The 13,672-nt window shown below is 40.1% G+C and overlaps 1 long non-coding RNA gene across 1 annotated transcript in view; it reads right to left on the bottom strand.

The window, feature by feature from the left end:
- The window catches only part of LOC136373822 (uncharacterized), a 526,441-nt gene extending 517,570 nt beyond the window's left edge, over positions 1 to 8,871 (bottom strand). The window contains exon 1 of the long non-coding RNA XR_010745744.1: positions 8,447 to 8,871. This is a non-coding gene — a long non-coding RNA (uncharacterized lncRNA). The remainder of the gene's footprint in view (positions 1 to 8,446) is intronic.
- Positions 8,872 to 13,672: the final 4,801 nt, after the last annotated feature.

Here is a 13,672-nt window from a genome sequence, read left to right as displayed (position 1 = left end):
GGAAACGCAGGCTGGGCCGCTTGCCATTTGGGAAAACCACGGAAAAGGCAAATCATTCCCTGTCCTCAGGATGCAAGGGTATTGAAAAGAAACAGTCTTTAATGTCCAATACTGAACATGGCTGTCCTTCAGGGATGGCTGAGTTCATGGGTAACAGTGTCTGAACTGGACCTATGGGTCGGATTGTTTTGTTCACTTCTCTCAGGTCGTGGACTAGGCGATAGCCCTTTCCAGACCTTTTGGGAATTGGAAACACCGGGGTGTTCCATGGACTTATGGAGGGTTCTATGTGACCCTTTTGCAGTTCCAGTTCAACCAGTTCTAATAATGCTGCCACTCAAGGCTCTGACAGGGGCCACTGCTCGACCCATACAGGGTCTGATGATTTCCAAGTCAATTTGATTGGCAGCAGAGGGTGTACGGCAGTGGCCCTCATTATAAATTTGTGATCCTGACTCCGAGCGTAGCCAGGACATCCCTTCCTATTAAGGGTGAAGAATCTTGCAAAATTTAAGGGTAAATTGCAACTGTTTGCTCTGGTCCCTTTTTTGTGTGGAGTGTTATAGCCACCAATTGGGTGCTTTTCCATGCCCTGGATTGTCCCCCCACCCCGTTCACAGGAGGGACTTCTTTAATTTGCCACTGTCCGGGCCAATGTGATTGGGGAAAAATCGTACAGTCTGATCCTGTGTCTGCCAAAAACTGAAGCCCTAAAATGTGAGGGTCCTGACTGCTGTAGAGTTGACATGTCCCCCACACCCTCAAGGGCTCCTTCCCTACTTTCATGACCAGGGCCACCCAGGGGTTCCGCTCTGGGACGTCCCCTGCTGACCCTGTGACACTGGCGCAGTTTGTGGCGGTGAAGGGTACGTAATTGCCGCTGGTGGTGCTGCGTGGTCCTGCCACTGAATGGCTGGCGGGGATGAAATACTGACTGGTTCCTGTATATATATGGGGTATGAAGGTCCCCTGCCGCACTGGGTGTTGGGAAAGATGGGCCATCTCGCAGTGGGAGGAGGCTGAGTATGGCCCGCAAGCCCCCTCCCCCTTCCGTTTCCCCGGGGCCTGGATCTGCATTCCTTGGCTACGTGGCCCCTCCTCCCACAGTTCCAGCAGGTCGGTCTCTGGCACTGTTGGGTCGAGGGTGCTGCCACAGGCCGCTGTGCTGGCTGGGGACAGCTTGCTGCCATGACCTGTTTGGCCACACCTCAAGCATGCCATGGCATTGGTTATGGTATGAACCGCTGCCTGCATAGGTATTAGCTGTTCTTCCTTTACCACATGTTTGATCATGTCAGCCAAGCTGGCCCCTGCTGGCAGAGAGCGCAGGATATCCTTGGTGACGGTGTTACACTGTTGTTTCAGACAATCAGTCACCACAGGTCCCCTCGCAGCTACAGGCAGGGTAGATGAGTCAATTGCAGCTTGCAAACAGTCTATGAAGTGTGTGAAGCCTTCACTTTCCCCCTGCTTAATAGTGGACCATGGTGTTGACTTGTCCACTACCCGAGAAGCCGCTCTTATGGCCTCTCTAGCTGCTCTGGTTGTTGCTTTCACTTCCTCTGCTGAGAGGCGTGTTGCTTGGTCCTGCGGTGTAGCCACATCATCATGTTTGCCTAGCAGTCTGGACAGGGTGGAGCCATGGAGAGGCTGTCCCTGCCCTGAAGCTTGGGCTAGTGCAGCTGTGCAATGATCGGACCATTCCTGCTGAAATACAATCAGCCCTGGCCCGTCAAAAAGCATACGGGTTACCTGTGAGATATCAAAAGGTAGCATATCATCGTTACTAAAAAGACCATCCACCAGTGTGGACACAACAGCTGAATTAATCCCCTTTTCCTGAACCGCCTTCACCACTGCTTGCACCTCCTTTGTGCTCAATGGGGTGTTCGCCTTAAATTCTGCCGTGCACTGGTAACTCGTACAGGGAATGCATGTATCGTAGCAGCTGGTTTCCACTCAGCGCATGCTACCTTTATTTTGCCCCAATCAGTGAGTTTGTACTGAGTTTGTTCCCTTACATTGTTAAAAGCTTTGCTCGGTTTCGCTGGAAACCTCAAATTCTGTTATCTCCGTTTCTGTATCGGACTCGGAGCTCTCTATAGAGCTAGCCGCGGAGCTGTTGCTCCATTCAGTGTCAGAAGCAGACTGCTGGTAGATTTCCGGTTTGCTATGCCTTTTTGTCAGGCTCCGCCCCCGTTCCGCCTTCCGCGGGTGGGTTCGGTCTCCCTCTCGGGTTCGGACCCATTCCGTCTCCCGCGCCCGGCCCCTCCCCTCCTCCCGGGGGTGGCGTCGGCACGCCTCTTGGGGGCGGTCCCATTCCCACCCTCTGGGCCCGCCCCATCCCCCCCAAGGAGCGGTTTCTCCCTTGTATGGTAGCATTGGGAGCGGTTTCCGATCGCGTATCCGCCCCCCCTCGCTCTCCTGCGCGTGCGCTGTGGAGACCGGCAGGTCCGGACTTCTACTGGTCTCCTGCGCACGCGCGCTCGCGGGGGTTCGCGCTTCCGGGTTTTCCGCACCATGCGGTCGGCCGCCCCGCCCTTGCTCTGGACGGTCGGCGCCATCTTGGCTATATGGCAGCGGCGGCAGCGGCAGGGTTGCCGCTTGCGCTCCGGCGCCAGCTTTTTTCTCGGCGCTTTTTGCTTCCCGTGCGAGCTCTCCCCAGAAAAACCGCACGCGCTCTTCCGTCCGCCGCAACAGCTCGGCGGTTGGAGAAACCGCGATCTCCTGGGGCTGTGGGGGGGGGGGGGGGGCCTGCTGCCTAGCGCGCTCAGATCCCGGAGACAGCGGCGAGGAACGGTCGGGAGAACCATGGTTTTTTCGGGGGGTTCCGCTGGGGTTTTTGGATCCGGGGGTTCCTGCGGGAGGGTCTGAGGGTCTCCTATGGGCTCCGGGGGGTTCGGGCATGCGCTCGGGGAAGGGTGTAACGCGCCCGCTCCCCGCATGTTCCTGCTAATAATTTCACTATCTCCGGGGGGTCCCACTGTACCGTAGCCTCCCCCTTTCGGCTGCGTAATGGCAAATAAACACGTTTTTGCAGCATTCCAAGTTTCTTGTTCTTCTATTGCTTTCCGCAACGCTTTCTCAACTTTTCCCCATGCTTTTAAAATTTTTCCACTGCCGGTGGCTTTAGTATCTTCAGCCATATCAGGTATATCTCTCCCAACCCTCTGATTTTAATATATCTACGGGGCGCTGTATTGCGCCCAAATCCAAAAGCCTTACAATAGCAAGATATAAATCCCTTTGGTCGCACCGTATTCCCCAGTGGACCTCCATTAGACTTACAACCTTTGCTAAGGCTTCCATGTCGTTCGCGGGTTCTTGGGGCGCCCCCCTGTCCTCCTTCGCAGTAGATCGGGCCAGCCGCTACTGCCGCTGTCTCCTTCCAGGCGAAAATCCCATCCGCCGAGGTTCTCCCGGGTTTCGGCACCACTTGTTGCTGTTTCTTTTCTGCAACGGTGGCGGCTTGGTCTTTAGGAACGACAGCACGGTGTCCACTTTGCTTGCATGGCGCCGGGCTTAGTAACAACGCTTACGCCAATGTGGTGGACGGTTACAAGCGTTTATTATCTCAAACATGCAGTTTAAATACTCTGGGGTTCTTTACTACGTCAGAGGGGTCTTGCTACATTTCCTGGGTTAGAAGGGAGAATGGAAAAGTACTGGCACATGTTAGTAGAGGCTTACATTCTTGTGGTGATAGCTTATCTTTGGGGGGTTGGAGTGTTCTCTGCTCTTCCCGTTACAACCGAGATCTTCCGAGCGCCTGTCCCTATCCAACCACAGGTGTTCTGTGATTCTTTGAAAGACTTGCACACTTCACCCAGAGTTCGCACATCAGAACACTGGCTTGCTTTAGAATGATTTACCCCAGAGACTATGACATGCTAAAGAAAAAAATCCTGTATTGGACATACCCAGCAATGAGACAAATTTGCTGGTGCATCTGCACAGACTCCTGCCTGAAAACAGTATATAGTGGTATTAAATACTCTGGCCATGGGGACAGACCTCTCAGGTACCAACCTCTCTGGATATACTGTCGCAGCTGAAACAGTCTGCCACAGACCACTGAGAAATAAGACCTCTATCTGCATTAAGTTTCATTAAAATATTTGATAAAGAAAAACTCAACCTTTCCTCTAATCATCCTAATCCATTATTCCCTGGGAGTTCTCCTTTTCTCTAAAAATATAATTTTTTTGATTTAAAAATAACAGTAATTAATTTTACCTGAGCAAGAAGAGATTTTCTACAATGCAAAGAAAATGTAACAAATTTACTATTTTTTGATTATTCATATATGATATTTGACAAAACAACATGGTCTAAAAAAGAATAATGTAATCTTGTCTGCAAACAACTATTTGTTACTGCAAACTTCTTTAAAACAAATTTCTTTAAAATATGATCTCATAATCTTTTGTGCATTTTGTGTTTTGTGTTTTGATCTGCTCCTTTCCAGGTTTGATTTGCATATAGGTACAATTTGAGATCAATTTTTAATTCAGTTAATCATCTTATCATGTATTTACTAGAAATTATTTTTATATATATATATATCTCACTGATAGAAAAGATGAGTGACACAAGCTGCAGTTCATTCATTCTTCATTCATCGACAGATAAAATGTTTAGAAGGACAAACAGAGACAAAAAGTTTTGACTAGCTGCTACCTTAAATGCTAGTATTTCTTGTCCATGACTTTATTGCGTGAGTTTTTCCACACATTCCTTTCTTACGGAAGCTCTCCTGGTACTAATAGCACACCATTCAGTATCCTTCCTGCTGTAACAGCATGGTATTACATAGTGTTTACGTGACAGTCAGCACTCAGGGACCCCGAATGGCCAGGTGTTTGAAAGAAATACTCTGTAAAATCTTCCGAGAGGGAAAATACCTCCTGTCCTGCCTATTACACGACAAGGTGAATGAAAAGCAGGACGTTTTCTCCTTCCTGCAATAAAGCTGCAAGGCAAAGCGAGGCAAAAGGGAAAGGGAAAGGGAAAGGGAAAGGGAAAGGGAAAGGGAAAGGGAAAGGGAAAGGGGATGCTGAATTTAGTTTTCTGACAGGCTTCCAGCTAACAAGAACTGTGCAGTTGGGTCTGGAAGTACAATGCAGGAAATCCTACAAATGATACACACAACACCTTTACCAGCTCTAATCACTGTGGATCACATTTAGATGAAGAACAGAGCACTAACCATGTGGAGGAAGGACATTTTACCTTTAATATGACATCATATTAGTAATTTTACTATGGTTTTGGAAGCCAGGCTCAGTTCTCTGTATTGTATCACTATGTGTCCAGCTAGAATAACTTCTCAACTTGTGACTGTATTTCAGAGGCAGCTACATCATATTCCTCTCCTGCAACATAAAATATTTAGTAAAGATCTCCTGGCATCATTAACCTTTTGAAGTCAATAAACTTTTTCTAATTCAATGGGAATTGTCCAACATTTTCCCAGTGAAAAAAAAATGCTGTTTGCAGTTAAATCATTCCTTGTTTTGAAGAAAGACATCTGACTTCCCACACAAACACCATTTTTTAATTATGTCTTTAAAAACTGGTTATTTTTAGTGCAAAGAACTTTGGAAAATTACTTCCTTTTTTCTTTTTTCTTCTTTTCTTTTCTTTTCTTTTCTTTTCTTTTCTTTTCTTTTCTTTTCTTTTCTTTTCTTTTCTTTTCTTTTCTTTTCTTTTCTTTTCTTTTCTTTTCTCTAGTTAGGAATATTTTAGCAATGATATATAACTTCTCAATGCCCCACTCTTTGTAATATGTGCATGTCTCATAGTTTGGCAATTAAAAAATTCTGCATTTAGCACATTTAGACTGCTATCAATTTAAGGAATAACATTCTTCTGATTACTTGCTAACATGATGGAAATTGGCATTCTAATGATCTTTAAACAATTTGTAGCAAAAGAAGAAGTGTTTGTATAATTGCTAGGAATTACTGCTTGATATTTCTCAAACTTCTCTCTCCACTTGATTAGATACATTAACTGACTTTTTTCCATCTTCTGTTTCATTCTGTTTCATTCTGTTCTGTTTTTGTATTTGTTTATTTAATTTGTAGCCAGGACAAATTATTTTATCCCAGACATAGAGCTAAACATTCTCTGAACAACTGAATCATTTAGTGGTGCTTGGTTTCATGTGTTTGTCAGCTGAAAATGGCATTTAGCACAGGCTTTATCTCAGCTATGGTAATTACTGCACCGAAATGGGCTCTCATACACAGCACAGACTGTTTTCAACAGATGCAACCAAGCAACTGACTTCTCTGAAATTGTTTATCTGGCTTTCAGAGTGTGACAATATCCAGACACGAGTGCACATACCCGCTTACATATATAGAGACATATGAAAAATCAGGACAGTGCTAGTTTTAATGCAGTGTGTTCTTTCTTTCTAAGTCAATTCAATTACCCCATGCAAGTATAGAATAGAATCTCTCAGTTGTACATAGCTCCCACATTATGTGCTGGCTGTGCATCTTATTACACATGAAGGTTATTGTTATTGTAATGTATCTCAGTGGTATATCAAATGTTAGTTTAATGATGTAATTAATATGCTTGGATTTACCATATGATGTTCTCAGGCACCACTTGTGTTAGTATGTGATGCTAGCAATTTCAAACATTTTTTTTGTTAAGCAATTTGACAGAAAAAGATAAAGGATTAATAACATAAGTCACATTCTCTAACAACATTTTAAAAACATTTGTGTCAGATGTGTTCAGCTGACATGTCAAGTCAGAGTGATACTGCCTCTGAAGCTTATGCAATATGCATTATTTAGATATATCTGAGCTTTATTATTATTATTATTATTTGGTATAATATGGTTTAACAGGATCAATTCTTCTAGAGTCTAAACCTTGCAACCAATTGAGCTCATTTGATGATGGACTGCTTTCAGTACTAAAAAGTGAACACCAGTTTGATGGACAGATAATGTGTACAAGCAAGAAAAAGAAGAGGGTTGTTTTGTTTTTCTTTTTTGGTTGGTTTGTTTGTTTGTTTTTGAGGAGCACTTCTTTCTTGTAGAAAAGATAATGATAAGCAGTTTGATGGTACTTGAAAATGACATTCAGGTACATAGAGTAAGAATCCTCAGGATTCCAAAGCAGATTTCAAATTAGTCTTTATCAACATAACTGTCACTCATTACTTGCTAACCATAAATGACTTCTTTGTATTAGAAAAGCAATTAAAAGCCTAATAAAGAAATCGGATGAAGCTATTATACATTAATTGTGGGAAGGATTTAGAAAAATCCAAGAATACAGTAAAAATAAGAAATTTAAAAGATCGGTGTCATTCTTTACTCTCCATGAGAATTTTACATCTCCATTCTTTACTATATCTCCACTATCTTCTTCATTTCACATAGCACATTTTTATGATGTGGTTTCCAGTTTTCTTTTAAGTCATGCTAGAAACACCCTAAGAGTATCTTTCCATTTTCCATGCAGAAACCATGTATTTGCCAAGGAAATAAAAACACACTTCTCTATTTTGTTACTTCTCTATTTTGAAATATCATATCATAAGAAGTCAGAAAAATCAATCAAAATATTAAAGGAAGCAGTTTCTTTTGAAAAAAATTAACATAAATATAAAGAATATGGGAAAAATTACACTGAAATATATTTGACATAAATAGCCAAGACTAATCTCTGAAATGTTTAAGTAGACCTTGCACGAAATAAAGCATGAACTTAAAAATATTGTAATTGAAAAGTATAACTCTGAGGATTTTAATTTTCAAATATTGCGTTCATATGGAAGTCACATTTTGTTGTTCCTTAGAAAAGTAGCTATGGAGAAATCAGTTCTTATTCTAAACTCTATCATGAGCTAAACGTAATCACCAATGAGTAACAGAACATGCACAGTACAAGAAGTATACTATAAATTTCTGGATCCCAAATACATAATAGTGATATTTTTCTCCACTTTCTGTATTCTCAGTCAGTATGGATTGTGGGACCGTACCTGCTGGTCTGGCAGCTGAGTTTCTTTAAACAGATAACACTGAAATGAGATATCCGAATATATGCTGCTGCTAGAAATGCAGCATAGGTTTAGGACAGAAAGTATCTTTTAATCTCTGCCACTACAGGTTTAATGTTGCAACCACAGTGTCTTAGAGTACATTAGAAAACGTCATACCATGGGAGGGAGGCAGAACCGACCTTTTGAACTCTTCTCTCTGGTGAATGTTTTGCCTGTGGATTGGTGCCATCTGACTCCTCAGACTCACGTGTGAGTAACTTGATACTGAGCCCACAGAAGAAGGGACTCTTTAGGTAAAGCATATGTGTAGTGCTGAAGAAACAGATTTCAAGTATTTTAGTTCAATAGTAAACTTCTCCAAGCGACATTTTAGTACTCTTTCCTTCTTTTTCCTTCCCCATTCTCAACCTCTTTTTTTTTTTTTTTTTTTTTTTTTTTTTTTTTTTTTTTTTTATTTTTTTTTTTTTTTTTTGTATACTTCTAATTTCTATGAAAAGCCAAACATCTGGAACTCATAATAAATTCAATCCAGCTAGAAAGATGTTACAGCTACTCATACAACTCAGCATTTAAGCCAAGACAAATCTAGTGGTGGGAAAGCAGATATATTTCAATTATGAAACTCATCCAGCAAGCTCCCCACACATTGTCATTCTTTACTTGTACACTGACTTAAAAGGACCAGCACAATGAAGTACCACAGTTTCACCTGCAAACTCATGGAAATCAAATATTTTAAATATTTATTTATGTAATATCCAAACACAAGCAACTTTCTATGACCTTGGTCTGACATAGTCCTGCAAAAATAACAGTGTGAATTTTTAGTTACATGATTGCCTTCAAAGGACAAATTGTTTCAGAAGGCTTCTCTCAGGTCAAGAAATATTGACATTTCTCCAGTCACACAGAATCAGACCCTGAATATTAAAAACTGCCCAAAATAGAGGTAGAGGGCAAAAGTGTTTTCTTATGAGAAATCAAACATCTTTGTATTTATAAAACATAGCTGTGGAGTTGCATGAGTCTTGTTTAAGTAAGGCAGGTCAACTAAAATATGACAGCAAGATGTCAAACACATACACAATAAAATTACAGACCTTCTTCAACTATCTGAAAACACTCAACACTTCAAAAAATTTTAACTAATACATTCTCCTGTTGTATATAAAATATCCCTTTCCTCTTAAGCTATTTGCTCTTTATACAAGTGTTTAATAGCAGTAGATGAATGTAATAATAATATTCCAGATATTTCTCTTATATGATTTCAGAAATAACAAGAAGAATACTGTTATAGTGATAATACTTAGGATGATAAATTTCCAATATTTTATATTTTTTTTTAGGACAGTTCTGTAACAATTATAATTCACTAGCAAAAAAACAGAGGACAACGTATTTCTAATATTAAAGAATACCTAGGCCAGGGGAAAAAAAAAAAAAAAAAAAAAAAAAAAAAAAGATTCTAAACGTAGGGTTTAGTGGTTATTTTTTGGGAGGGTTCCATATGAAGGTCTCTGTTGCTCTTTAACAAACACTCCTTATAGAAGTTAAGGGCTCATGATGCTTTAATCTTGCTTGCTGAGAGACAGAGCAGCTGCTAAAACAGTCTAGTTAAGAGCTACCCATTTATCCTTGCTGCCTCCTTTGCCTCAGGGGGGAAATAGTCTGCTTTTGTCAATGTAAATGTAGGCTAGTAGTTGATTATTCCTTTTTATCGCTCCTTCCTTACATGCCAACTCAGCAGTACCATGAGGTGTGCAGTAGGCAAGGAGAGAGCTATTTTATTCAGAACATTTTATCCTGTATTACAATACATAAAGCTAGCATTAAGTGGTAAATTCATTTGGGGACCAATTTTCCCTCTCCCACATGGAAATCAGTGCCTGTTTTTCTACTTGCTTCACTAAGAACCAGATTGGATGTTTCATGCTTTGGGAAAGGAAGTTTGAATATATTCTCAAAACAGAACACAGATCCCTGAGACCACAATATTCTCAAAGATATGCAAAATGCTACAGAGACTCTCAGTGTGCTCCAAACCCAGATGAAATGTATTTATACGTGCGCAATGAGAAAAGTAGCTCTGTGGACCTATTTCTTGACTCTATTTTCTACTTGCAGTTTTTGCTCTTGTCAATGGTTTCATTGTTCCTTAAAATTAGAGTACTCTCATTAAAAAATGGAATAGGAATTCAGTAGTACAAAAGTTTCTGTAACCTGTACGTTTTCAATGCTTATGTTATAGGTAAAAATTTCGTAGAAAGAAAAAATCCTGATATTCTTACTTGCAATGTATTTTATGAGAGAGCCTCTGAATAGACATAATCTAATGCCAAGGTTTTTGAGACTGGTAATAGAAGCTAGGTGATGTAAACAACCCCATAGGTAATATAATGCTGACATGTAACACTAGTGGTAAATTTTTGCAGTTGCACAAGATGAGCCAGGTAAGAAGGAAACTGAGACTAGATAAACATCACAGTAAGCACACAGGCTTTTTCCTGAATTAATTTTCTTTAGACTTTTCTGTGATAGTGGATTTTTTTGTTGTTGTTGTTTCCTCTGCAAATGGAGGAAATCAAGAATGAAGAAAGAAACATGCACAAAAATCTATTGGCGGCAGCCATTAAGGGAATTACCTTGCCCATTGAATACCATTTAGGTTGGAATCAGATCTACTACTATTAATTTCTACCTTTTTAATGCACACTTTAGCTAGTACATGACCCATACTGTGTAGCAGCAGTTACACCCCAGGGACTAGAGATTAACAGCATGTGCTATGAGTGGTTTATTTTACAATTGCCGTGAAATAAAAGCTGATGGAAATGAGCTGGTGAATTACTCTGCCAGCAGAATCAACAATATTTTTCTGATCATGGACAAGCTCTGTTTTTCTGTCTTTATTTTTTTTTCTTCTTAATATTGGTTTCATAGAAGAACACAATAGTTAGGGGAAATTTAGGGGAGGGGAAAACAGAAAAGCATGGTGTTACACTGAGTCCTGCCATTTTCATTGTATGCTGCAGTTCATCTGAAAAAAAAAAAAATTACCAGCTAAATCTCTGTGTCTCAAGTTAATTAAAACACAATTTGGACATAAAAAGCTACAGTCAAATGAAATCAAAATTGTTTTTCACTAAACTCCAGTCAGTTAACTTTTCCTTCTCATTAAAGGAACATGATTTCAGCTGCTACACACATATATTTTTGGAGTGCTAAGGAAGAAAAATCTTCTCATAGAAGCGAATCAAAGAGGCTTGTTGTTTTGCAGCCCATAATGAACAAGAAGGACTTCTCCAAAAATGTTCTCTCCACAGCTTTTCTATTAAGCAGTAAATTAATTTCAATTTAAAATAAAGAATGCTGTTATAAAACAGTCCATGTTGTTAATGAGCAGGTAGAAATCATGTCTGTTCTGACCATCAGGGACAAACTGCACTGAACTGCACTGGTTACCAGGCACACAACCTGTCCCAGCATGATTCCCTCCACAAGGAGCTTATATCACAAATAGGATAAATCTCATCAGCTACTACTTCTCTTGTGGTAAAACATCCTGATTTCATCCTTTAAAGATCCATCTTCTTCAAAGGAGTAATGGAGGCGTAATAGAGAAAAGTAGTATCAAAGTTAGGCATATAAAGAAGGAGTAAACATAAATTTTGTCTACAATTAACTGGATGTTTCACCTCTTTGCTGAGATTTCTTCTTTCCTTTTTCAGTCTTGTCTGCATTTAACTTCAAGCAAATCGTTACTCCTCTAAGGTGTTGCTCCAGATTTCATAGGAATTTTGAATTTTTTTTTATTGCCACCCTGTAAGTTTGTAATACACAGCAGTTATTGCTAAAAGATACAGTGACCGCCTGGCCTGATATTTTAGCTCCTCAGCAGCCATGCATGCCTTACTCAACTCTATCAGATGATTATATGTGTCATGATTTACATGTGCAGAATTCAGAATTCATTGTGAACCTATTTATAATTGCAACACATTTGTAAAGAAACTGAAAGGAAAGGATGATTTAATAATTATTATGAAGATCTTTGACAAGGCACAGAGACATGACTCCACATGCTTATTTGTATTTGGAAATTGGTTTCTATCATAATTTTGTATGTAACAAGTATACTCAATCTTAATCCTTGCTTCATCACGGAGGAGTTAAAATTTTGCTAATACATTTAGTTGTGGAATAATATCAATATACAAAGAGAATCTGAAACAGAGTAACAGGAAAAGAGATATTGGCAATTTTTTAGAGACCATTTTCTGCTGGTCTCAAAAGGCATTTTAAGAAACACAGCTACACCTTTTCCATTACTATTCCTGACAATTAGAAGACATTTCTCAATCCTATAATTCAAACAACCAACCCTTCTTTGCCCAAAAGCAGGGTTTCCCTGGCAGCTTACCCAAAAAATATATTTAATATCACCCTGTGAAACTTAGCTTTGCATTCATGAGACTTCTATATTTTCTTATACAACCATTTGAATGTAAATCTGCCCACAATATATTGAGCTGCTCAGAGAATGAAAATCAAACACCTAATTTCTTCCAGTGATCATCTGAATTCACTACAGTGTGGACCAGAGCTAATCGGAGTCTGGCACCAAGAGTGATTGACTGTTAATAAATCTTCAAAAGGAATTGAAAAAAAAATTAAAAAAACAAACCTAAATGGAATTAACACCTCCGGGTGAACACATAGGCTATTTTCTATCAGTTTTATACAGGCAATTATTCTGTCCTCAAATGTTTAAGCTTCATGTGTCATTTACTGGTGAATAAGCATTTAATTATATTTGAGGTGTTTTCTTTGCCTGTTACTTCAAAACACCTGAACACTCAAATACAAGAAAATCTCTCTATAGCTGCTGATAGAAATCTTAATCTAGGATAATGCAGGTTTTTCTTTTACCCCATGACTTTACACAGTGGTATCTCAAATGCTATGATGTAAGCTTGGCATATGAGCTAGCTGGTACAGATAAAAATTCAGATTTTGGCACCACTGACTCCAATCTGCTGTAATGAGGACAGACGTATGTGATAAACAAAGGGAAAGATAGATCAAGGTTGCAGTGATGGGTGAGCATGCATTTTTCTGACTACTGTGAACCTTCATATAATAGAGGCACAGAAAAGCTCAAACCACAGACCATTAATAACCAAAAAACATGTTATCTCTTTTTTGAAGAAATCAGGGGTTTAAATTGAAGGGGATATGGGCAGTAAAATAATGAGCAAAGTAAACAATAAAAAGAGTGTAGCATGTGAGTACACCACTGAGTCTTGATAAAACACAGCACTGTCATTCTGCAGTTTGCCTGTTTCTCACTGTGTTCTGCATGTATACATCCGAATGTTGTTATTTAATTTCAGCAATGCCATGGGGACATGGATGAACACAAATAAGGTCATGCTAATTTTATTCTCTACCAGCACTGACAAGGTAAATCCAAACTTACTAATATTGCTTCTTAGATGGTGTATTTCCAAAAAAAGTGTGGCTTTGCCACAAATAGATATATATTTCTACTAGAGGCAGTTCATACCAACTTTTACAAGAGACTGAGTGAGGCAACAGTCCATCTGGAGAAATTCTGGAAATGCAGGCCAA

The sequence above is a fragment of the Sylvia atricapilla genome, chromosome Z, assembly GCF_009819655.1.
Source record: "Sylvia atricapilla isolate bSylAtr1 chromosome Z, bSylAtr1.pri, whole genome shotgun sequence".
NCBI lineage: Eukaryota > Metazoa > Chordata > Aves > Passeriformes > Sylviidae > Sylvia > Sylvia atricapilla.
This window is presented reverse-complemented; position numbering and strand designations above follow the sequence as displayed.